At 41.6% G+C, this 25519-nt stretch overlaps 1 long non-coding RNA gene across 2 annotated transcripts; it reads left to right on the top strand.

Annotated features, from left to right (window-relative positions):
- The first annotated feature begins 12167 nt into the window (after positions 1 to 12167).
- LOC146551403 (uncharacterized) lies at positions 12168 to 16110 on the top strand. Of its 2 annotated transcripts, XR_014889993.1 has the most exons (4): positions 12168 to 12443; positions 13531 to 13686; positions 14139 to 14231; positions 14530 to 16109. It is a non-coding gene; the product is annotated as an uncharacterized LOC146551403 (long non-coding RNA). The 2 variants fall into 2 exon arrangements; XR_014889992.1 differs by lacking the exon at positions 12168 to 12443 and having other exon boundaries at positions 13313 to 13686; positions 14530 to 16110.
- Positions 16111 to 25519: the final 9409 nt, after the last annotated feature.

Genomic DNA, 25519 nt, shown 5'->3' on the forward strand with positions numbered 1-25519 from the left:
AGATGTGACCCCTTCATTCAAAGGGATTAAAGTGACTCCTGCGTTTTCTGCTCTCTGCTGCTTGTCAGTCTCATCAGTTTCCTTGAGTGTTGTTAAAACAGCCAGTGTTTTTTTCTATTAGCATCCATCAGGTTACCAGCTTGTAGTGGCGATGCATTTAGGTTGTATTTTAGCCACATGCTAAACATGCAAACTTCCAAATAAAGTGTTTCTTTCTTTACTGCTGCCCATAATAATGGATATTTAATGATGTTGTGTTTTAAATGTTCCTGTTGTGGAGTGGACAGTCAGAGTATTTTCTTTGCCATAGCAGTTAACTGTGGCCTCAGAGGGAAAATGAAATTTGCTCCTCCACCAACACCCTTTTCCTTGCTTTTTTGAGAAATCTCTGCCTGGGTTGTAAATTTTTCCCAATTCTTACTCATTCACTCCTTCTATCTTTCTCCCTCTTGTCTGAATTAATGAGATGGGGTTTGATCAGGGCAGCCAAGTGTTCAGTGGGAAATCTCACAGCCCGCCTTGTGTCCCGTAATAGAATTTGCATCTAATGCATACATAAATCAAACATCTTTCTGGACATTTTCATATGCATAATGTCATTTCATCCGGTTTCTTTCCAAGTGGGGAGCTGTGCTGGGCTGAGGGTGGGCTAGTGTTGGGTATGTTTTGGGCTGGGAAGGGGGTTATATGTAGGTGGCAGTGGGGTGTTGGTACAGAGAGGTTAGTTTGTTTTCATGTTCTTTTTTTTTCTTACTTCTCTCCTTCTGTTCCAGTTTCGTACTTTTTTGACTTTGTCTTAATGCTTTCAATTTATTTTGCTGACTGCGTAGCCGTGGTGTGAAGCCATGCTTCGGAGATCTTTGGGGTTTGGTTGTCAGATATCTGCATTGAGTTTAAAAAAAAGGCAATACATGTGGATGTGTGTGTACATCCTCACGCCGCCATCGGTGTGTGTGTCTGAGGCATGTTGATGGGTGTTCAGAAGCAGTAGCAGAAGCTGCTTCATCACATCGCTACCTTATTCTTGAGGGCTTTGTTATGTAAATGCAAGAGAAAAAACTAGTAGATTCAAAGTGCTTTTTCTTCTCAAGGAGGTAGGGGATAAAAAAGAAGCAAGTGACAAGGTGTCTTGATTGTCCTTAGTGCTTTGCTAGTCTCGCACTAACAAGCCTTGATATTGTAGAAATTCCATTTGCAGTCGTCTCAATTTGCATGTCTTGGACAGTTCTTATGCACACTATTAACTCTCCGTGCTTCCACTGCTGTGGAGACAGAACGTGAATGTACTGGACCAAATGTACAGTCAAGTGTCCAAGTTGTGTGGCAATAATAATAATAATAGTAACACACACACACACACACACACACCCAAATAAATGAATATGACTGTTCGCGACTGAGATTTGTGTATATATGATAGGAAACACCTGATATTGCATCACTTATTCCCTGATGATTCAAGCTTTTAAAGGTGACCTATTCTGCTTTTTCTTTTTTTAATTTATTGTTACAAAGTGAACATTAACATAAAACATGGTAAAAGCTTCAAAAAGTGCAATACTTGCATGTATGGCCCAATATAATGGGGGTACGGTTTCAGGTGCCTTGAGCGGCATGTCCTGGGCAGCGAGCCACACCTGTCCTGGTGAATACTCCAGTGCCGGAGTGCGATGACGGTCCGCGTACCTCTTGCTCTGAGACACTGTGCTTTCAGGATTGGTTCCAAGCCTGCTGGCGGTGTTCCCGATGGTGTTGGACCGATGGGATTGTGCGAGCTCAGGTTCTTAGGGGGAGTGGATATTCCAGAGTAGGGCTGGGCCATATCATACCGTTCACGGTAACACCGGTATAATTTTGGGCAACGATAGAAGAATGAAATATCGCGATAGAATATGGGTAAAACGCGCATGCGCAGTGCCTTTGTTTTCATACGCACACGTCGGAAAAAGCATGGCGGCGAAAGCAAATCGTTGAATGAAACACAACTTCACTGGTGTGGAACTGGTTTAGCTTTCGTCCGTCAGATACACAACAAAGCACAATTTTTGGTAGCGCATGCTAGCGGGCCGTCGTTATTACCGTGTTGTTTGGAAAATACGACACTTTAAATCAATCCTTTGATTTTTCTGAAAGTCGACAGAGCCCCTTATAATCCCGTGTGCTTTATGTATGAACTCTGGTTGTGTTTACTGACATTGAAACGATTTTATGTGCACGGCGCTCGAAAATCTGTCAAATGTTCCAGTACGACTTTGCTAAGCTACGAAGCCGCACCGCTTGATGGATTGTTGGAGCATTACGGCTATCGTAGGCGGAGCCTCACGGAGTGATACGTACTGGGCTTCAATATAATATTACCGAACTGTGTGTGTATAACCTCTTTTTAAGTTTTGTGGATATTATACATGGTTATGCTGAGGATAACACAATAATTCCCTCTAAGCTTTTCACCAAGTTGACGGATCTAGGACTCAGCTGATCACTGTGTCAGTGGATCCTCAACTTCCTCACAGACAGACCCCAATCAGTGAGGGTGGGAAAACAAGTCTCCCCCTCCATCTCACTCAGCACTGGAGTGCCTCAGGGCTGTGTTTTAAGCCCCCTGCTGTACTCACTGTACACTTATGACTGTGTAGCCACATCAGACACCACCTCCATTGTCAAGTTTGCTGACGACACTGCTGTTGTGGGCCTGATCTCCGACAACATCGAGACGGCCTACCTGGAGGAGATTAGGAACCTGGAGACCTGGTGCCAGGAGGATAACCTCCTCCTAAACATCAGCAAGACTAAGGAGCTGATCGTGGACTTCACTACAAAGCAGGCGAGGAATTACAAACCCCTCATCATCAGTGGCACCGATACCTGGGTGTCCACATCACTCAGGACCTGTCATGGTCCTGTCACATCAACACCCTGGTTAAGAAAGCCCGTCAGCGTCTCTTCTTCCTCAGAAGACTTAGAGACTTCCATCTGCCACTGAAGGTGCTCAAGAACTTCTACTCCTGCACCATCGAGAGCGTCCTGACGTCAAACATCTGCACCTGGTTTGGGAACAGCACCAAGCAGGACAGACGAGATCTGCAAAGGGTGGTGCGCTCGGCAGAACGCATCATTCCATCAGAGCTCCCTGACCTGCTGTCCATCTACACCAAGCGGTGCAAGTCCAAAGCTAGGAAGATTATGATGGACCTCTCCCATCCCAACAATGGACTCTTCTCACTGTTGAGGTCTGGGAAGCGCTTCCGCTCCCTTAAGGCCAAAACAGAGAGAATGAGGAGGAGCTTCTTCCCCCAGGCTATTCGGGGCCTGAACCAGGTGTAGGACTGGACTCTCCCAAACACGTCACTATAAGACTGGACTCTCACACACGTCACCACACGCACCACCACACATTTCCTATAATCCTATAATTCCTATAATTTATAATCCTTATCTTTATAATCTCTTCTGCTATTTGCACATTCTTTACTGTAAATTCCTAAGTTAATTTGTAAACTTTTGTAGTAAATTGTAAATATTGTAAAACTTTTCTTCTGTCATTTAATGGTCGGGCATTGTACAGCTACAAGCATTTCACCCCCATGTCATACTGTGTATGGTTGTGTGTGTGTGACAAATAAAATTTGAATTTGATATGTCGGCCAGTTTCCACTAGAAATGCCTTTTGGTTAAACTGTCAGCAAGGAATTTGCATTTGTACAGTTACATTTTTATATAACTTTAATTCACATAAAACAGCTGCTTGTTTAAGTGAAAATACATTGCTGTTTTTTTTTTTTTGCACTAATAAAGTTGAGGAGTTGTAAAGTATTTTGTCAAGTGTCAATTATATCGTCAGTTATATCGTTTTCCAAGTTTGAAAGAAGTATTGTGGGCACCTGTCAGAGGCTATTTTTAATGGGACTGCCATGGAGTCTAAAACATGATCTACTAGGACTTTGGTAATTTCAGAGGCAGATGGGAGTTTACAAAGATGAGCTGCTTTAGAGAATCTGTAAAGGATTGTAAATGACAGTCTAACCGTTAGATGGTGGGAGGCCGGTAACAAAGTCTAATGTGATGTGATAATGGCTGCGCGAGCAGCTGCAGGCACGTTATGCCGATCAGTAGGTCGAGTCCCCGGGTCAATGTCTCTGGGAGGTCCTGTTAGAGAATAGAGGTTTCAGTGTCCCAGGTAAGATTTCTGATAGAAGAGGTGGATGGCAGAATGTGCTCAGGGGTGGACTGATCTGAATCTTGGGAGGACTCTCAAGAGACAGTGTCTGCCTTAACAGTCCTAGAACCTGGGCGATCGGAGAGATCAAGGAAAAAATGCCTAAAGAATAATGTCAGGAAAAGAAAGCACAGAGTTGGAGCGTACCTTGGGGTGGACTGCTCGAACCTTGGGCAGGTCCATCTTCACCTGCTATAACAAAGCCCAGGAAAGACATGAAACTCACATTTCTCCACTTTCTCTTTCTCCAAGCTGCTGAAGGACACTGCGCACATGGGTCTGGTGTTCGGCCGGAGTTCTAGAGAATATGAGAATGTCGTCCAGATACACAAAAGCAACATGACGGAGGAAGTCTCTTGAAACATCATTGACGAGGGACTGAAGACAGCTGGAGCATTGGTGAGGCCAAAAGGCATGACTAGGTATTCAAAATGCCCCACCTGGGAGTTAAAAGCTGTCTTTCACCTGCCGCCCTCGCAGATGGGGGCAAGATGGTATGCACTGTCGAGTGATTCAAACACTGAATAATTAGAAGCAGGGGATATTTATTGTTTATGGTGATGTCATTTAACCCCGATAATCTAGGTGTTTTAATAAGCTTTTTGCTTTGATCACCCATAAGACAGAACCTCTGCAGCAAATCACTTTTGGGAAACCATAACACTTTTTACGCTCACATCTCCAGATAATCCACTCATCCTTGGTTTTCCCTGGCAAGGTACAGTGATTAATTGGATTTTATTTTGTCGTGCCCAGTGTCTGTGATCTTCCTTCAGGCCCCATCACTACTGAGTTCCCGTGAGCTACCCCTCTCCAGTAGGAGCTGGGTTTTTCTTTGTGGCCAAGAAGGACAAGTCTTTGAGCCTTCACCTTCACCAAGCCTTCACCTCCCTGGTGATGAAGGCCATGGAGAAGATCATAAAACAGCACATCGTAAGAGCAACTGATCCCCTGATGGACCCACTCCAGTTTGCTTACCGTGCACGCAGAGGTGTCGATGACACAAAAATCTTCATCTTGGACTCCATCCACAAACATCTGGAGCTCCCTGACTCCTCTGCCAGACTTCTGTTTGCTGATTTCTCAACACTCTGCAGCCTCATATCCTGGCCACTAAACTTTCCACCCGACTTCACCTGATAATCAGCTAATCCTGTGGATATTGGACTTTTTGACAAACAGGACTCGAAAGTGTCATGCCCTGCGGGATCGGCAAGGCGCTGATCATAGTCTCCCCACTCCTGGCTCTCCTTTTCTATCTCTCTCTCCCCCTCTCTCCCTCTCTCTCCTGTTTTGCCGGGGGAGAACTCATGGTGGGTTCACGGCCCACGCCTTCCTGGATTGGGAACACCTGGGCCTCATCAGACCAGCTGGTATTTTAGAGGGAGGTCAGCTGTTCAATGCTGGATTGTTGTGAAGACTCTAGTCAGTACACGTCCAGCCCACCGATGACTGCAGATCCACACAGCCCAACTGTCACCTGGTTAAATATGCTGACGACACAGTTCTCCTGTCACTGCTGTCAGGCCCACTCTTCAGGAGTTTGTAGAGTGGTGTGACAGCTCAAACCTGAACTGAACGTGAGCACAACCAAAGAGATGGTGGTGACCTTCTCCAGTAGGCAGAAGGATCTGGCTGCTTCAGTTACCACCACCATCCACGGGAAGCCAGTGGAGGAGTTGAGGAGCACAAATACCTGGGAACCATCTTTGACAACCTCCTGAAATTCTCTGCCAACACAGAGGAGATTCTCATGAGGTGCCACTGACGGCTACACCTCCTTAGGAAACTCAACTCCTTTGGAGTCAGCACAGCCATCATGATGACTTTTTAATATGCCTTCCTGGAAAGCATCATGACCTCCATCAGCTGCTGGTTCCCCTCCCTCAGCCTTCATCCAGGAACAGACTGCAGCACACTGCATCAGTGTGCTCTACAGTCATTGGCCTGTCTCTGGCTCAGGTTTTCAGCCAACAGGCCCTCAGACAGGCAGCCAAAATCATCAGCGACCCCTCTCACATTCTTCACCACGCATTTCAATGGCTCCCCTCTGGGCGACGCCTCCACTGCATTTCCTGCAGGACTGAGAGGCGGAGGAGCGCCACCTTTGTCCCCAAAGCAGCTCTGCTTTTTAACTCCAGCAGATAAGAACATCACTCACTTACAATTATTTACTCACCTTCCAGTCACTTTAATTTTAAAACTGTATCTACTGTATATTCTGTGTATTTATTATTTCACTCTTATTGCCTGTTCTTATTGTCCTTATCTTCATGCTGCTCTGTTGTTTGTTAATTGCCCCTTGGGGATAAATAAAGTCTACTGACTCTGATTCTGGTTCTGGGATCAGTGGGACACACAAAGTCCATGAGGTGGTGATTCAGGAGAATTTCTTTTTCTATTCTTGGCTTTTTATTAAGTCACATGATAAATCAGGCAACACCCACCTATCTGCACACCACCTGTATATATGTGTGTGTTTTGCTGAATCATGTTCAGTGATGTGTTAAAGCCCGCCCTGATGCCAGTGCAGCAGCACTTAGCTGTGGTTGTCTGTGATGGTGTGTTACATGCTGCAGGATCTTTGCATTGACCCCGACACAGCCAGCCTGGCTGCTCTCTAATTTAATGTGACGAGGATGTGTCCACTCCCATAAATAATGGAAAGAGCTGGCAGCACCGTCTCTGTGTTTACACTGTGATTAGTTGTCGCCTCAATTCTCTTTGATACTAATTAAAATGTAATGTATTTTCATTTATTTTGCTCATCTGAACAGTTGCCACACAAATCATCAAGTAGTAAACAGTCCTAAGCTCAGCTGACTGTATGTGTGTCAGCAGAGACACAGGGAACATCTACAGCTATATATTTGTTCTTACAGTTCACATATTTATATATGAGTACACCGTGTATACAAACTGCATGTAGGCATATAGTGTAGACAATGTGTTGATATGTCGAATGGTGCCTCCGTCTTACAAACTGGAATTATTAGTGGCTGAGCTGTCCCATTGTTAAAGTTTCACAAATTCCACATTTAGAGCACAAATGGTGACGGCACAGGTTCCTCAGAAGTGTGACGACACTGTTGGACTGATGGGACAATTGCATTTTTGGTTTCACTCAGTGGTTAGTTTTAAGCAGGTCTTGCATCTTTTGGTGCCTAAATATCAACAAATCGTTGTTTTTTTGAGGTTGACTCACTTAAAAGCACTTGTTTGATTTAAGCATTTAATAGCACTTCGTTAGGCTTAAGCAGTATAGATGTTTGTTGTTGGGTGAAATCCAGAACAATAACATTGCACACTGAAAATGTAGCCGTACCCAGTGCATTAGCTTTTTGCCAAAAGTCCAAAGTTATGGATAAATGTGATAATCCATCCCTTCTGACACAATGGTCTGGTGTAGATACAAACTGCTGTGTAATAAAGATTTTAGCTTTAAGGAATGCAGGTAAGTGACTGAATGCTTTTGTCTCTCTGTGATTATTTATTACTACCAATACAATGTGTTCAATAAGATACATGCATCACAGTTCAAAGGAATCAAGTTTAAATGTCTGACAGCTGAAAGGTTTCTGAGGTTAGTAAAGAATGAGTATTTAGTTTTACATTCATGCTGTTAGCTAAAACGTGGAGCACACTCAGTATTTGTTTTATCAAAGTAAAAACTTCAAAGTGATCAATTATCTTCTATTAAGGCATAAAACAGAAGTCATTTTGTTAAATGTCATATAACATTTTAATATGAGAATTGTCCAAATTATACTGAAGAGTCATGATATTGAGATGTAACACACACTGGTATTATGAAGTAGCTCAGGAACTTATATTGAACTGGAAGTTGTGGTTACCATCTGACAGACTCGTTTCCCATTTGATATCCAGCACAGCTATAAACGAAATACAGATTTTGGTGTTGTCCGCACGCCTCAAAAATTATACTCAGATCAAGTGCAAGTTAAAGTTCAAGTAAAGGTTGCACAGCAACGTCAACACAACACATAGAATCTGCTAAAACAGAGTGAGAACAACCTGAGGCCTCCATGATGAACATGATTCATTCACTTCTGTGGCACTATCTGAGAAAGCAGTGCTATGTGAAGTATACAGTAGTGTACGGTGTATACTGATACTATAAAGAACAGAAATAGGCTCTTAGCCTGAGCATTCATGTATATTTTTGTGTCTGCATTGTGTAGTGCATTTGAATATTGGTAACTGTGTCTCTCGAGGGTTGTTGTACTGGACACTCCCAAAGTGCATGCGGAGTGAAATGCTTTGCATCATCACATTCATCCAGGACTACCCAGGCATTTGCACATTGCTTAAACAGTTAGACAACATCCCCTTCAAAACACAGCCTGAAATCAGGACTATGAGGTGCACTACGTTTAACTGGCTCTGTTGGAGGCTCGCCTTTCTCCCACAGTGGGTGAAAATATTTCTATCCATGCGGCTAAGATACTTTACACACTCCACTTGACATTTTTGGCATTTTGAGCTGCAGCCAGTGACCATAAATTTTATATGCTAGATTTCAGTTCAGCTTGCACTAGACTTCACAGTCAATGGTAAACGAAGTCAACTCACACAAACAAAAGCCAGATGACTGCTCAATTGTGAAATTAAACACAAAAAAGTAAGCAGGAAGAGACTGTGTAAACACGTTTTCCATTTCAACAGCATTTTTCTTGACCACATTTAGAAAACACCAACAGTTGGATGAGCCTTCGCCGAGTGTACCGTCTCTGTCTGTCAATATCAGCCATCTCCACAATTGCCATCCAACAGCGTCCAGCAGCTCCAAAAATGTACACGTCTTCTCCTTGTCGACTGCCAGAGCCATATGTGAGCCTGACAACTTCACTGGTGAAGGTTGGCTTCCAAATCCTTCTCTCAAGATGTTCTCCTCTTTGCCATAGCTGAGTGGATGCAGTGAGATGGAACCCGAGGCGGAGCAGCTGTAAAGGCAGGTGTTGGCCAACATGGAAGATGCTGCATCTTTGACTGGACATGCCGTGCTTTCAACTCAGTCAGCTGCTGGAGAACATCTGGGCCTTGCTGGTTGAAGCTGTGTGATGACTAGAGCAGTCTGTACCAGACCATTGTGACATGTTGGATGCCTGTGCAATGACAAAGAGGCATCTGTGAGATTGGAAGAACAACAGGCCCACTAATGATTGTACACAGGTTCAGCTGACTTGGATTTTTCAAGGTTGACAGTAGTAGCTCCATACTGCAGCTGGCACGATCTGTGTTCCAGTCAAATAAAACCATGGTATCACTGATGATACAGTATTCCATTACGTCACAGCACCCAGCTAAAATTGAATGGACTGCTACATATATGATGCCTTTCTACTCTCCCCAACCCCCGGCCCACAGACCGGTACTGGTCCGTGAGTCGTTTGGTACCGGGCTGCTAGAATTGTGGCTCAGGTGTGAAATTTATGGTTTTCAAGGTTTTTATCGGTTTTATCATTATTTTTTTAATTGTCTTTATCATTTTAAAAAAACAGGTTTCCCCGTGTCTTATGAATAAATCTTGTTTTTTTGGTACCAGTACTGGTTTTATTTTGTTGTATTTATGTGTGACACCTTAAAGGCCGATCCATGAAAATATTGTCAGTCATAAACTGGTCCGTGCCGCAAAAAAGGTTGGGGACCGCTGTCGTAGACCCAATTGTTCTTACAGCACTCTGATCTATTCCTCGGCACATCTAAAAGTTACACTCTGATGGGCACTTTGGGGAAACTCAGGGCTCAACACCTTGCCCAAGGCTACTTCAGCACATGGACCGGAGGATTCCACTCTACCACCTGAGCCACAGCCACTCCACATGCAGCTGTATATACACCAGAAACACATAGCTGTTAATGGTGGATACAATAAAGAGTTAGCACAGTGTGTATGGAGTGATTTTTCAGACGAGATGATCCGCAAACCTCTCCAACGTACCAATACTTAAGTAGGAATAGAACTTCTAGTTAAGGGTGTAAATCCTTGCTTTGCTTCTTTGTTAAACAGTTACTCAATACAAACATTTAAATACTGTTTATGCAACACTGCTCTATTAGTGCACAAAACAGCACATAATTGTGAAAATGTGCCCAATTAATTTTCAATCCACATTTTCTACACTGAACATTATTTCTGATTAAACACTCTGATTATCTGTTGACCTCTTGGCTTGTTCAATCGCCCCTCCCCAGACTACTTCACTGTAAAATAGCCCTGCTGTGAATGCAGCTGTGTAGTTATTTAGAGATGAGGTGTTTGGGGGACACTCGGAAAGGTGAATTATATGTAAACAACAAAGTCGTTAGAACAGTAGTACTACAGTAGTAGTAGAGTCTACGGTGTTTGTAGCCGTTCTGGTATCCTTTGATGATAACGATGAATATACAGTAAACATGAATTAAACTTTGTTATACCACTTCTGACAGTAATCAGTTGGTACGTTCAGAGATACACAAACACTGGACAAACTCTGGGTTTCAAGTGACATGTTACTTCCTTTTCATTACACAAACAACCTTCCAGAGATGTAAGCTAAATATTCACTTTTAAGTGCTTCTTCCACAGTGTCAAAGCACATATCAGAATGTGCAGGTAGATTTATCAGGGGCAGCCAGTCGTGCAGTCGTCCCCCAGTCAGGTAATGAAGCGAATATACCAGGCGACTGGTCAGAGAGGCCCGGGCTACTTAATGACAGCCAATATCTCCGAGTCTGGCGATGAGAAAGGCTTGAAATATTTGCTCAGGAGACTCGCTGCAGGTTTCAATCTCACCGCAAATCCATTTATATGTTTGCCTGCTGATTTATGGCCTTATTTTAACTGTCTTCTACATGCAAATGTGCGGCAACTGCTAAAGAAATATACATAATGTGATTCTCAGGGTCATCCCTCCAGCCTGTCAAGCTGAGGAGCTAGATGGTATGTTTGGAAGTGGAGCTCAGGGGGAATACGGCAAGTGTGTGTGTGTCTGGGTATGGGGGTGGTTGTGTAGGGAGAGTGTGTGTATGTGTGTGCGTCTGTTTCAGGAAGGAATGTGTGTGTGGTGATGGTGTTGCAGGTGGCGTATTTGGCCTTATCTGAATAAAGCCCCCATAAAGCTTCTGGTTGGTATTCATTGGCCCTTTCCTCACCGCTATCAGCTACACAATTAGATCCCATGATCCACTGCTCCTCATAGAAAACCACAAGTAGGACTGCAATTTAATTAAATGTCTAAAACTCAAGGTCTAAAACTCAATGTCTAAAAGCACATGTAAATGTATAAGTAACTATTTGGTGAAATGAGGACCCTATCATAGCTAATTTAGAATTAAATTGAGTCGAGTTTCAGTAAATCATCAGCCGTTTTTTTCTTGTCCAGCTACATACTGGAAGTGTTTGCTTCCTCCTGTCCTACACAGGAGATACCGATTTGAAAATGATTCCCAGGCAGGCAATTATGATCGTATATCCTGACACGTGAAAAGCAACTTTATTAAAGATATCTGTCATGGCATCTCCTCTGCCAGTCTCCTGGCGTGGACATGACAAAGTAGATTCATCAATTAAGGCCCAGCAATTGCATTAGGTGTGATATTAGACTGCCTATACATTTTCTTTCACATTATTTTACACATTTTTCACACTGCAGTATATGTTAATAAGGAACCTCAGGCAGGGCCAATAATGCTCTGGGGAAAAGTGCTTAAAGTCTGGTTTATACCTGTGATCTTGGTCTTCAGACAGAGGAAGGCACAAGTACTGTTTTTACCATGTTAACATGCTACATACTGGTTTTCATTCGTAAATTGCAGAGAAAACCATAAACATTTTGGCTGTGAAGTACAGGCCACAGCAGAATGCTTCCCTACACTCAAAAAAATGAATGAGGTGGATTGTTCAGTGTATATTAATTATTTATTTTCATTTTACTTAAAATATGTTTTTGTTAAGTTAACATATGTTTTTCTAATCAAGTCTACGTAATTGTGTCTATTATTCAACGTACATAATACTAATGTGTTACTTGATCGCATAACATTTAAGTTAAGTCAATTAGGATCGATATACCTTGTATATCCACAAGGTGGCAGTAATGCAAAAACAGTTGTAATGAAACCGCGCAGAACAAGAAGGTTTCACGGCTTGTGCCTGCTCATGCGCAAGACTTCAAATTTAACTGAAAAAGGCTGTTTTGGCGCCAAGCTACTGTTTCTTTGAGAGGTAAGACCACTTTTTTTCTTTGACTATGTTGTGTAGTATCTATATGTCCAGCATGGTTATATTTTGCGTTTGTCTTACAAGACATGTTATATCGTTTGCGTGTGCTTGTTTTACATTAGTTTTACTGGGTCCTGGACATGCTTATTTTGTGGACTGTGTAAGAAACATTTTTATTGTTTTTTGTTTTATTAAGGGATTAGCTACAGGGGTTCATGGGGTTATTCTTTCAAGGGGTTATTTTTCCATTTGCTTTCTTGGGATTCCTTTTCTGTAATCCGAGAGTCGGAAATATCGAATAGGATAGCAAGGATAGCATAAAGTGACATTTAAAATCCAAAAAGTCAAGGGCGAAAGCCACTGTGACACCATTGTTCTGCTCTATCAGTAATCTGTATTATGTAAAAATGGTCTGTAAATACAGCATGTTTCCTAGCGGAGTTATACATATCAATGTAGTTATAAATTACAGTTTGTGAAAGTACACACTTAATTTTTTTAATAAAATTATTCAAGACATATGAGTGGACAGACAATGGAGGTCGACAGACCTGGTGATAATTGCTTCTATAGAAAGTTAGCACATGGCAGTGTCAATCTCTTGCTTTTCTTCTGAGTAGTATTTTATTTAGTTGTAATTCAAACAATAATTTGCTTCTTGAAATTAAGGAATTAAATTTTTTTTTCTTTATAAATCTCAGATCCTGCCTTTACCTGCTCCCTCCTATACTGATGTGGTGTATGTGGTATGTGAACTGTTATACTTTTAAAAACAAAACTGTTTTATAAGTTAAGTTTTCTTTTGTGACCCATCCCATGCCCCTGTTATTTCTTCTCCACATCTGAACCATGGTTGCAGTTCAAGGGCCTGAGGCATGAAATTCTTTTCAGATCAGCTGTGATCAATATTTTTTGGAACTTGATAAATAACAATAAAAGCTGTAATGGCTCCATTAGCATTTTGTGTAAATGTTTGTGTTAAAATTATAGCTTTAATGAGGTCTTACTACATTAGTTTTAGTTTGTATATGTGTACATATAGTATGTATATTTACAGTACAGTATGTTGTGTTTGTTGACATATTTTCAGGTGGAAGCAGAATATGTGAGGATTACTACTGCTGCACATGTTCCAAGGCTTTTTACACAACTTGACCAATACACTGACCAGCTCATAAAAGTCTTCAAGAAAAAAGGAGGCGTTGCAGGGAAGAAAATTAGACAAACTTTGGCCCCAGCCACACAGGTGCGTTATTCTGTTGGTAGCAAAATATTATGGCTAATAAGATCATTTTCAAATTTAAACAGCTAGTGTATGGTAGCTGCACAGTGCACTTACATTTATATTAAGCAAGACAAAGTTTGGTACTCAAAACGTTGGAAAATTTAAATTACCTAAACATATGTAAAATCTGATCCCTTGATTTAGGTTAAACCAGAAGTGAATGTTTTTATGTTATGTTTTGAATGCAAAAAAGATGATGTATTAGTTTGTCTTTACCTCCATTATGGACATATATAATGTGGTGGAAACCCTGCCCAACAGGTTAACTATTCATGTCCATGTGATGATTAGTTGGTCTTGTGTACATGTCTATCTGTGCAGTGGATATGTCATTCATTTTGCGTATAATGTGAGTTTCTGTCATCCTAAAGTATATCTGTTTTCTCTTCCTGTATCTCTGCCACTCTCTACAGAAGGAAACCATTGAAAAGGGGAGGGAGTGTGTCCTCAGGGCACTACCTTTTTACCTGAATGAAGACCCAAGCATCCTCTTCAAAGAATAATTGGTTGGTAATTTTAGTTTAGTTTTTTATCTGTATTAAACCAAATTTTGAATAACTAATGTTGTTGCATGTTGTAATGTTGTTGTTGTTGTAATTTGCATGGAACCTGTTTAAATGTTTTGGGAAATCTTCTTGTATACCCAAACTATTTATATTTATCGTTGAATCTGTAGTCTAAAATAGTGGCGCACTGGGGTGCATGTTCCTAATATTGTGTTTACGTCATTAAAGGGTAGCTTTGGCCCTTTTTCTTTCTTTTTTTTAAAACTGGATGCCATTTTTCTATGTTTTTGTGTCTAAGCTACAGCTGTTCAGAGGGAGCTGGAACAAATTACCCTTGCTATCTTTACCATCGAAAGAGCTGATGCCAGCACTCCTCCAGCCGATGTGGGTATAACCATCTAGTGTGTCCTGCATGACCTGGAAGACCTGGCCTCTGCATGTGCACTCTTAATGGGTGGGATATATGCACTGAATCTCAGTTAACCTCAAGACTGAAAGCTAAGAGACAATCAAAAGTATTGAGATTTAAAGGATTTAATTGAGAGATGATACTGCACCAGAAATGTTGAAGGGTGGTGTGTATATTAGCGTTCAAGGCATATTGTTATGAGGTAGAAATATGTTCATATTCAGTTTGTGTTACATTGTGTGCATTGTAAAGGTAATTGCAATACATACTAAAAATAAGGGTAAGTTAGGAGGTTGATCTGATATCCTCGTGTTGGTGTTGTTCCCAGATCATCATACTAAATGTTGTTCCAGGATCAACATTGCAAGTGACCAATCAGAATGTTGTGACGTCATACTTTTGCGACTTCGGGAAAAACCGGCGTAAAACAAAAAACTGTACTTAAGCTGCGTGAAACCGCCTCTGTCCGCCGATCAACTGACCCTAACCCTAACCGTAACCCTTTAATAAACAGTAAGCAGAATTGATATTGTCCTTGCAACATTGGAATTTCATAAATGCACGAATGGCTTGGAATAGAATAACGTCACAACAATGTGATTGGTCACTTGCAATGTTGAACCTGGAACAACATTTTCATGATGGTCTGGGAACAACACCAACACGAGGATATCAGATCATCCAAGTTGGGAATGCAGGATGAATGTATATTTTGTGGACTTTTAAAGACGAACAATTGTTTCCATGTTAAAATGTTTACATCTGAAGTTTTTTGCCCAAACACTGGTAAAATAAATGTTGACAGTGGCAAGTGTTAAATGGTTACTGCTGTGCTGTTGCAAAAAAACTGAACGCTGACAAGCTGTTTTATTGTTAGACCATAATGTTGGCATGTTTTGTTAAAGTTTTATTTGGGATGGTGATGTAATTTTCTTTGATTGCTAATATCAGTGGACTATTTATTATTATTATTATTATTATTATTATTGTTGTTGTTGTTGTTGTTGTTGTTACATTTTTTTTTTTTTTTAAATTGTGGCTGTTGAGGTGGACACTTCACTTTGCATTGTTAAAGGAAAGCACTTCATTGGCATTGTGTTACTGGACTGACCCTAAGCAATCATTGCAAATAGCAACTTTGCTATCCATTTTAGACACTAAAAGAAAAAAACACTCACAGACCTTACTAGCATCACATGTGCATAACTCAAGTGTCATCTTATCAATGTGTTATGTGATCTTCAATGCGTTTTTTTTTTTTCTCTTCTATTTCTGGTAGATACAGACATTTAATTTAAAGTCTTGATGTTGCATCTGTCTACATACTGTTAATTACTAACCCTAATGAGCTGTTGTGTTTTATTTTGGACTGGGTTTACACAAATGCTCACTGAATGTGTTGGCAATAAAATAAATTTTAAAAAATAAGTTGGATGTACTTAATTCATTTGTGTGGAACCTGTTGACAAAATAGATTTATGTAAAACTAATAAAGCACAAGGTGGCTGAAAATATAATATTTGAATTAATCTAACTTAAATTTAACATTTTACTGCCACAAATAAGAAATGTGTTGAAGTAACTAATCTAAACTATCTAACCTGAAAATATATCATCTATGTTCATACAACATAACTTGATTTAGTTAGTCTTAAATATGTCTTGTTAATCTTAAGTAGTTTTTTTAAATTAGATGAACTAAAGATTTTTGCTTTAAACTAACATAATTCAATTTCGTGGAACCTGTTGACAAAATAATTTTAATTAAAGTCAACGTTTCATTTTTTTGAGTGTACCTTTTAAACTAAAATTGTAAAAAGGACTGTTCCATTAACCCCGTAAATTGATTTTCTAAGCATTATGTACAAACTTGCCAGTTAGCTTGATCAATAAAATAAATAAAACAAACAATCAATCAATAAACAAATGAAAGCTTGATTGCTTTTTAAGCAGGTGTTAGGACCGACCCATAATCAGATCATCATCCATTGGACGTAAAACGTACAGCTTATTGCACCAGCAGCATCTGCTCTTATATAACTATCATTAGCTTACAGCTTTAAGTGTTTAAGGTCTGTGCTAACTAAAAGTAAAGACAAGATGATAGTTTATTAAATTTTAATGAAATCTGCAGATTGTTTCGGTGAAGTTTAATAAACTCCTTGCTATCTAAACTATAACAGGACACTGGAGTAAATTCTCGAGCATCTCACACTTCTGATAATCAGCTGTCTGCTTGACGTTTATTCAGCTGTGTAAAAACTATAACTTTAACCTCAGCCTCTCTCGATTTACTCAGAAACAAATAAAATACTGAAAAAAGACAAACAATAACATTTTTAAGGTATCTAAGTGACGGCGGTGGGTTTGAAGACGATTTGCCGGGAGTCCGGTGTTCTCACGGGCTCTACTGAGCTTTGCCCACTAGCTATCGAGCTAGTGGGTAACAGACGTCTCTGAAAACGTCGGAGCGCTTTTGAAAATATGTGGTGTCTTGATAAACTGAGCAGATATTTGAGGTTTACACAGCTACATTCTCACCTGAAAATATGTTAAACGTTTATTTTGTGACCCAGAAAGAATAATAAGAGTAACATTAAAACTAACTAGCTGCCGCCATTGTTGGAAACTGAGCTGGGCTGCGCTATGAATTCTGGGACACAGCTGCTGCTTCTTCGTGGTTTAACTGCAGCTGGCATTCTTGTACATGCAGTGCTGCCATCTTCTGTTTCAGTCCATTATTACACTCTTAAATCCTGCTACTTATTCCTGCGTCTTTTGGGATCTTACAAAGCTTCAAACGACGCGTCGACTATTAAATCAGTCGTCGACGATTTTGATAGTCGACTAATCGTGGCAGCCCTAGCTGGGGTGCAGGTAGTTTAAGAAAAAAACTAAACATAACTGGATATTCTCCATGCCAGTGAATGAGGAAGCAGTGACAAAATACTACAGAATTTCTGTCTTTGAATTTGTGAGTTTGTTCATGAAAAAAGAAATGAACAGTCGTAGTTTCATGTTAACAAAGAGAAACAGAAAATCAATTATTTTTTCCTGATCTAACCCACCGATGGGGCCACTATGGCTACGTTCACACTGCAGGTCTTGATGCTCAATTCCGATTTTTTGATCAAATCCGATTTTTTTGTCTGCTCGTTCACACTACAAATAAAATGCGACAGCAAACGCGCTCTAGTGTGAATGCTCAAAGCGGCCCGCATGCGCAAAAGAAGACTTCACACACAACGTGCTCTGTTTAGACCCAGAGCAAACAGTATTGTTTGATAGATGGCCCTTAATATAAAGAGTTCGGACTTCACGTTTCCCAATTTTTGCTTTAAGTTATTTTGTTATTTACATAATAATGTAAATAACCTAATAATGATCCTTATTGCTGTTTTAGAGAGGAGCGGTGCTTCAAAGGATAGCTGCAGATTTCTGTCAGAATCTGCAGATTATACAGGACAAATAAAATGTTCACGTTTCTCCAACATTGTCTTCCCAACAGTTTCACTGATATCTACACGGGATGGCCAGAGAAGCGTTCGCGATGTCTTCTCTGGCGCTGATAATTGGCGTCTGTCTTGTGTCAGTGACGTAAAAGACGGATTTAATGCGACCTGACCGTTCACACAGCAGTCGCCTTCTGAAACATCGGATATGTATCGGATTCAGTACCACATACGAAAGTGACCCAGATCGGATTTGAAAATATCGGATTTGTGCCGTTCACACTGTCACACCATGATCGGATATGGGTCACATAGGGTAAAAAAAATCAGATTTGATGCGCTTTCGCCTGCAGTGTGAACGTAGCCTGAGATTGCCGCATCGCTTGTGTCACATCATCCCTGCAACACAATCTTTGAGGCATGTTGGCCAGTCATGCACCTCTTCATACTTTTAACTTGGTGCATTGCATGCAGCTGCTGAGCTGGTTTGAAGACACAAGTGTACGATTTACTACTACTTTAATGATATTCCAGCTTAGAAAGGTTTGAGGAAGATGAACCCCCGCACGGCAGGACCAGGACCAGACAACATCCCTGAATGGGCCCTGAGAGCATGTGCTAGCAAGCTGGCTGATGTTCTCACCTCAATCTTCAACCTTCCCTCAGCCAGAGCATCATTCACACATGCTTTAAGACCACAACTATCATCCCTATCCCCAAGAAAAGCCCAGCCACCTGCCTAAAAGACAACAGACCAGTGGCAGTCACTCCAATCAATGCAAAGTGTTTTGAGAGTGCGGTGCTGGTCTACATTAAGAGCATATTCCACACACTCTGGATCCCCTGCGGTTGGCCTATCACTGACAGGTCTACGTCAGACACCATCGCTGCTGCCTCTACTCACTCTCCCACCTGGAAAATAGTGACTCCTACATCAGGGTACTCCTTGTTGACTACAGCTCCGCCTTCAACACAGTCATCCCTCACAAACTCATCCACAAACTGTCTACACTCAGCCTGCACCCCACCCTCTGTGACTGGCAGGCCCCAGTACATCAGGATCGGCAACAAGACTTCAGCCAGCATTATCACAAACACTGGAGTCCCACAGGGTTGCGTCCTCAGCCCCATCCTCTACACCCTGGTCACCCATGACTGTGTCTCCTCCAACAAAGACAACATCAAACTGAAGTTCGTGGACGACACTGCAGTGATCGGTCGCATCACTGGAGGAGATGAGGCGGCTTATAGGAGAGAGGTGGTCGGTCTTTGTCATGGTGTGAGGACAACAACTTTACCCTCAACATTGATAAAACAAAGGAGATGATAGTGGACACGAGGAAGTAGACGCTGTTTATCCAAGAGAGTGAAGTGGAGAGGGTGAGCAGCAGTACCTGGGCGTCCACATCAGTGAGGACCTCACCTGGACACTGAACACCACACAGCTGGTCAAGAAGGCTCAGCAGCTGCTGTATTTCCTGAGGAGGCTGAGGAAATTTGGGATGTCGGCCAAGATCCTCAGCAGCTTCTACAGCTGCACTGTGGAGAGCACCCTGACCAGCTGCATCACTGCATGGTATGGCAGCACTACTGCAAACCACAAACGCCTGCAGAGAGTGATAACAACTGTGGAGAAGATCACCAGGACCCCGCTGCCCTCTCTGCAGAGCATCTATCATCGCAGAGTCCAGAGGAGAGCTGCCTCCATCCTCAAAGACCCCACACACCCCCAACATGGACTGTTCACATTTCTGCCCTCGAGACGAAGGTTTAGAAGTGTGAAATCCAGAACATCTCGACTCAACAACGCCAGAGTCGGTGGCTCCATTGGTGCTGGAACTAAATCTACTTCCAGGCCCCAAGACATAAAGGGAAAGACTCTTCTGTGAGCCGCTGACCCAGTGGAGTTTAATAGTGAGAGTGTAGTGTTCGAGTCAGCCCATGAAATGAGTACTTTTCCCTTTTCTGAGTCTGTTAGAAGGAACACTGAGTCTTCTGCTGCAAAGCCGACTAATTTAAGCCCTGCTTTTTGTAAGCTGACTCATTCAAAGGCTGGATTGTGTTTCTCTGAATTGTCTCATGATTTAGACCTCTCTGCGTTGAATCATATCTGTTATTAATCTCTGTCTCTCTTGAAAGCCTGGTTCTGCTGGAGGTTTCTTCCTGTTAAAAGGGAGTTTTTCCTTCCCACTGTCGCCAAAGTGCTTGCTCATAGGGGCTCATATGATTGTTGGGTTTTTCTTTGTATGTGTTATTGTAGGATCTACAGTACAATATAAAGCACCTTGAGGCGACTGTTGTTGTGATTTGGTGCTGTATAAATAAAATTGAATTGAATTCTTGTGTTTCTGAGACGACCACTGTTAAATATGTTTGTTCGAGCTGGGGACTAATATAGTTTCTTTGTTTTTGAACCACCAAACAGTAAAACAGTCTATGAGAGATCTGTTGCTAAACCTGTATTTCAAAGACTGTGTGCTTTTCAGTTGGAGACTGTTCGTGGTGCTGAGCTGGCCCTTCCAGCAACTGATGGTGTTTCTTGGCCAGCAAATTTAAAAACTGTAACAGTTGCCCAGCCAGAATCCCCAGAAGGTGTTTGCTGTGGTTCACTGTTGAATTCCCCAAAGACTGCTTATTGTGTTCAGTTATTATTATATTTATTGATGGTGTTGCTCAGCCAAAGACTAATTTTGTTTCCCAGCATTCAGAGACGCCTCCTCACCGCCCGAGCCAGAGCCATGCATGCTGTCAGAACCCGAGGGTGGAGGAGAGCCAGAGATTTGTAACTGATTAAATGCAGAGTGGTGTATGAATAGAGTGAAAATAGGTGAATGAAGAAGATGCTCATCACATTATAGGAAGCCCCCAGCAGCCTAGGCCTGTTACAATGAAACTAAGGAAGCTTTCAGAGCAACCTCATCAAGCCCATCAGCTTTATCCAAAAGAAAGGTTTTAAGCAGTGAAACGTATACAATGAAATGTATTAACCAGGGGTGTCAAACATAAGGCCCGGGGGCCAGAATCAAAGAGTGCATACATTTTTACAGTTTTTTAAAATTTAAGAGCTTTTCCTATAAAAACTGCCCACCTGCATTACCGTTCATACTATAGTAATTAACTAACAGATAAACAACTAAATGACAGGAAAGGTACTGTTTTTCAAATATTAATGAGTCCATAATAAAAACAACAAAAACTTTTATAAGTCTTAATTACTTACTACTTAATTATAATGAAGTATTATGCCCCCCACCCACCGCCGCGGTGGGGGCTAAGGCATCAAGGAGACATCAACACAAGACAACCAAAATTAATGAAAGAGAGGGACGACTGCAAGATTAATAGTCAGGCAGTATTTATTCATCATTTACCATTCCTTGACAATAATAATAAACTTAAAAGAAAAAGGTGGGGGAGGAGGACTAGGTGGTTCAGCCAAATCAAAGAAATGAATAAAGAGACCAATAGCTTCCCTAAAGCCTAAACAAACCAATACACAAAACTAAAGGCCTGCCTAGCTGCTCGACAAAACGGGTCAGCCAAAAACATACAAAAGATCAGCCAACACACACATGCTAATTAACTTTGAATTGGCCAATAGGTGGAGGCTTGACACCCGAAAAACAAGAGCAACAGAAAACCAACAGTGCCACCTATGGTAGCATGTAACACCCCCACCCATTCAGAACCAAACTCTGGGTTTGGTAACATGTCTAAGTAGCAGGGGAGAGTGAGTCTGCTACGATGTTCTCTGATCCCTTTTTGTGATGGATGTCGAGAACATAGTTCTGAATAATCAGTGACCAATGCATAAGGTTATGATTATATATCCCAGATAATAACAACAAAGGGGTGGGGTTGGCTGTGGCTCAGATGGTAGAGCAGATCAGCTACTGATTGGAAGGTTGGTGGTTCGATCCTTGGCTTCCCCAGTCTGCATGCCAAATATGTTACGGCAAGATACTAACCCCGAGTTGCCCTCCGATGCGTTCATTGGAGTGTGAATGTTGGTTAGTTTGCACATGAGTTTAGAAGTGCTTGTATGAATAGAGATTGACAGACCACGTGACTTTCGTGCATTGCATGTCGGGAACTCGTGGCAAAACAATCCAAGTACCGCATCAAATGCAAGCATTTGCAGCACCGCAAAAGTTCATTCTCCGGTTCCAATACCTTCTTGGTTTTTCTTTGCTGCACAAAAAGGAATGTACAAAACGAAGGAGAACAATGCCGGTCCGTACAAAGACAGACTCGATGAAAGTCAAAGAAAAGATACGAGGAAAAAATCAAAGGAGTGAAAGGGTTAGACCCTTACAAGCACACAGAGGGACAAAAGACGTTAGCGTGCTGCCCAACTTTCACCACGCTCATATTTATAATTATACGGTTCTTGGAGTGAGTGCACACACTCATGAAGTTTAGTAACTTCCGGTCACTGCAACAAGCCCAGGTACAGTTTACCGACGGATGGGTGCAGGACCTTGAAATGCACCGTGTAGAAAGTAAAGACCATCGTACATATCATAAGTTTACCAGTCTCACAAATCGTCTTCATAAATACACATTCCTTAACCGTTTATTAATATAACCTTTGAGCTCAACGGTAATTAATTAGTAGTGGAAATAATTTCTGGTAGCATCACAGAAATGTAGCAGTGACGATAATATTGTATGCTGTAATCGTACTGGGCAATTGGTGATACAAAAAAACCTGTTTTATCCTGTGAATAAAAGTATATGTTTTTGTCAGTGTACCATAATAACAGAAGCGAAACGCAATATTGTGTCAGGACAATTCACTATTTATGCACAATAAACAAAGGAGCATAGCGCGACAATTTCTGCTCAGCGCCAGACTTGCTTGTAACCTATATCACCAATTATGTTAAGAAAAATGACGTATTAACTACAACAGCAGACTGACCTTTGTGTAAATGCTTGGAGCAGACTAACCTGTGAGCTGGAGGGTTCTGGGACGTTATATTTGATCTTTGAATGGCTGCAATCCAGTCGCCTCTTTGTTACTTCGGAAACATGGCTCGAACAATTTCTCTTCAACGACGTAATCCGATAACAACCGATCTCTTTACCCGTCGGCTTCCCGTGGCTGTCATGCGACCGGCTATTGCAGTTAATAATACAACAGCTTCTTGACATTTTTGTGTTTCTTTTTATCGCTGTGTAACGGATTTCAATTGAAAGCCTGCGTGCGCTAGTACCTCTTGCCACGAGTTCCCAGAATCCTTTGCGGTTTTACTCCTGAATTTTAAATCTCTATGGGTGAATGAGGCACGTTGTATAGAGCGCTTTGAGCACTCTGGGAGAGCAGAAAAGCGCTCTATAAAAATCAGTCTGTTTACCGTCACCAAAGGGTTTGTGATCTGTGAAAACTTCAAAATCCTGCAAGACCTACAATAAAGCAAGTGTCTCCTTTTCAACACTAGAAAACCTGAACTGATGTTTATTAAGGGGAAATAAACAGACTTTCGACTGGTATAAGTTGAAGTTTAGCGACATCTTGTGTCAGTACAGAATGTCACATCACGTGGTTGGTTGCAGCTTATAGGCTTAGATTAGTTTATGTTTGCTAGCTAGTGACGGAAACAATAACTCAGAGCAAAATAATCACTTCTGGCAGCAAAAATGAGTTTTACATTAATAAACCAAGGATATGCTGTCCACTTTGACGCCTGTCTCTTTAGCAGTAAGTGACTTTGTGTTGTTTGGCTAGCTGCACTCAAATGGGAAAATCCATCTGTTTGCATCGAGGAAGGGCATCGAATCAGTGGCATATGGATCCATCTGCTGTATTTGAAAGAAGAATTTATTTAGGTATTTCCTGGAACTTGTACCAGAAGCATTACGCCCTTATTATTTTTATATTATGATTATTATTTATTAGATGGCCGCCATGATATATGCATATATGTAGGTTAACTGTTACTGACAGGTCATTGAACTATTTATACTAAGGACATGCAGCGCCATGATTTCCCAAAGCTTCTGAAACACATGTGCAAAGCTACATGCAATCTTTTCAATCCCATTAAATTCAAACTGACTTGCTTATCAGTGAGTTCAAAGCTGAGCCCGGACATATTTCTTTTCCCTTAGTCTCAAAATGTAGTGTGAAGAATATTTTCTGTGCTCGTTGCTGGTATTTAAATAAACAAGTGTCTGTGGCTTGAAACCAGTGGTGTTTACAGCCTTTTGGAAAGGATACCGCCGAGTCTCTTGTGAATTACTGGCATCATTCGGCTTGCTTGATCTGGTCCTTCCCTGTATCCCTTGCTGGTTGAATAATTTAGCACTGACCCACGTCTGAGCCTACAAGCCTGAAGTTTGACCTTAAGATTTGTTTTAACTGCGAGCACTCAAAGTAAACGCTGAGCAGCTCTCGGAAACTTGTGTGTCCCGCATGTTTATGCAGTGTTGAACATAACCCTCCTTTTCAACCCTCACGCCCCTTCTTACTCGCCACACAATCTCTGATCTGCAGGATCTATCTGATGCCCTGTTTGATGTCTTTCATGCATCAAGTTTAATTTTGCTGTTTGTTTTGTATTTTTCATTTCATGTGCTAAGATGTGCAGATCCTATGGTAACAGCCCAGCCTTTAGAAAAAATGTTTCCCCATCCCTCCACACTCTCTTCCTCTCCTTTGAATAATTTCTACACCATTTATCCCAGGACTTTGAATGGCCTCCTGTACCTTGATGAAGACCTTTAATAAAAGCCCATTAATACTTTGCTCAGTCGTATGATATAAATTCACTAGCCGCTAATTACATGTGCCTGTGAATAATTTACAGTGTGAAAATAAATTAGTAGTACAGGAGTCCATTGGAGCTGTGCAGAAAGACAGGAGGCCGCTTTGATTCGAGCGGCGTGTGCGTTGTGTTTGCTCCTCCTACAGAATACACAATAACCTCTGATGAGCCTAATCATCCCCCTTGTGCTGCTGTATTAGACGAGGGCCATCAAGAGCTAACTGATCCACTGTAACCCATTTATGCAGCTGCACATTGACATCATATCAATATTTAAAATCTTTCTTATGCATGTATTCCTGCTTGTCTGACTTCATTAAGGCCATTCCTCATCCCTCAGGCTAGAAGACATTCCCTCCGGAGTGCTTGGATGAAGCCATGCAAGAGATGCCACTGCTGCCTGGATGTATGTATGTGCTCCCCTAATAAGTGTGTCCATTACAAGCCCCCCCTTAAACTCATTCAGTTATATACTGGTAAGGCTTAGAGGTGTGGTTGCTGCGCCAACACCAATTTTTGGTGAAGTCGTGTTATCAGAGCTCAAATATTCCTCTTGCTGGCACAGCTTTTTGAAACCAGAACTAAATGCTTGAGGCAGAGCTACATGCTTATTGGCTAAGTACTTGTCAATCACGTACGCCAGTCAAGTTGTTGGAA

This window comes from Mchenga conophoros, linkage group LG19 (genome assembly GCF_057382185.1).
Source record: "Mchenga conophoros isolate Kocher_MC1m ecotype Shallow Benthic linkage group LG19, M_conophoros_male_GT1.1, whole genome shotgun sequence".
NCBI lineage: Eukaryota > Metazoa > Chordata > Actinopteri > Cichliformes > Cichlidae > Mchenga > Mchenga conophoros.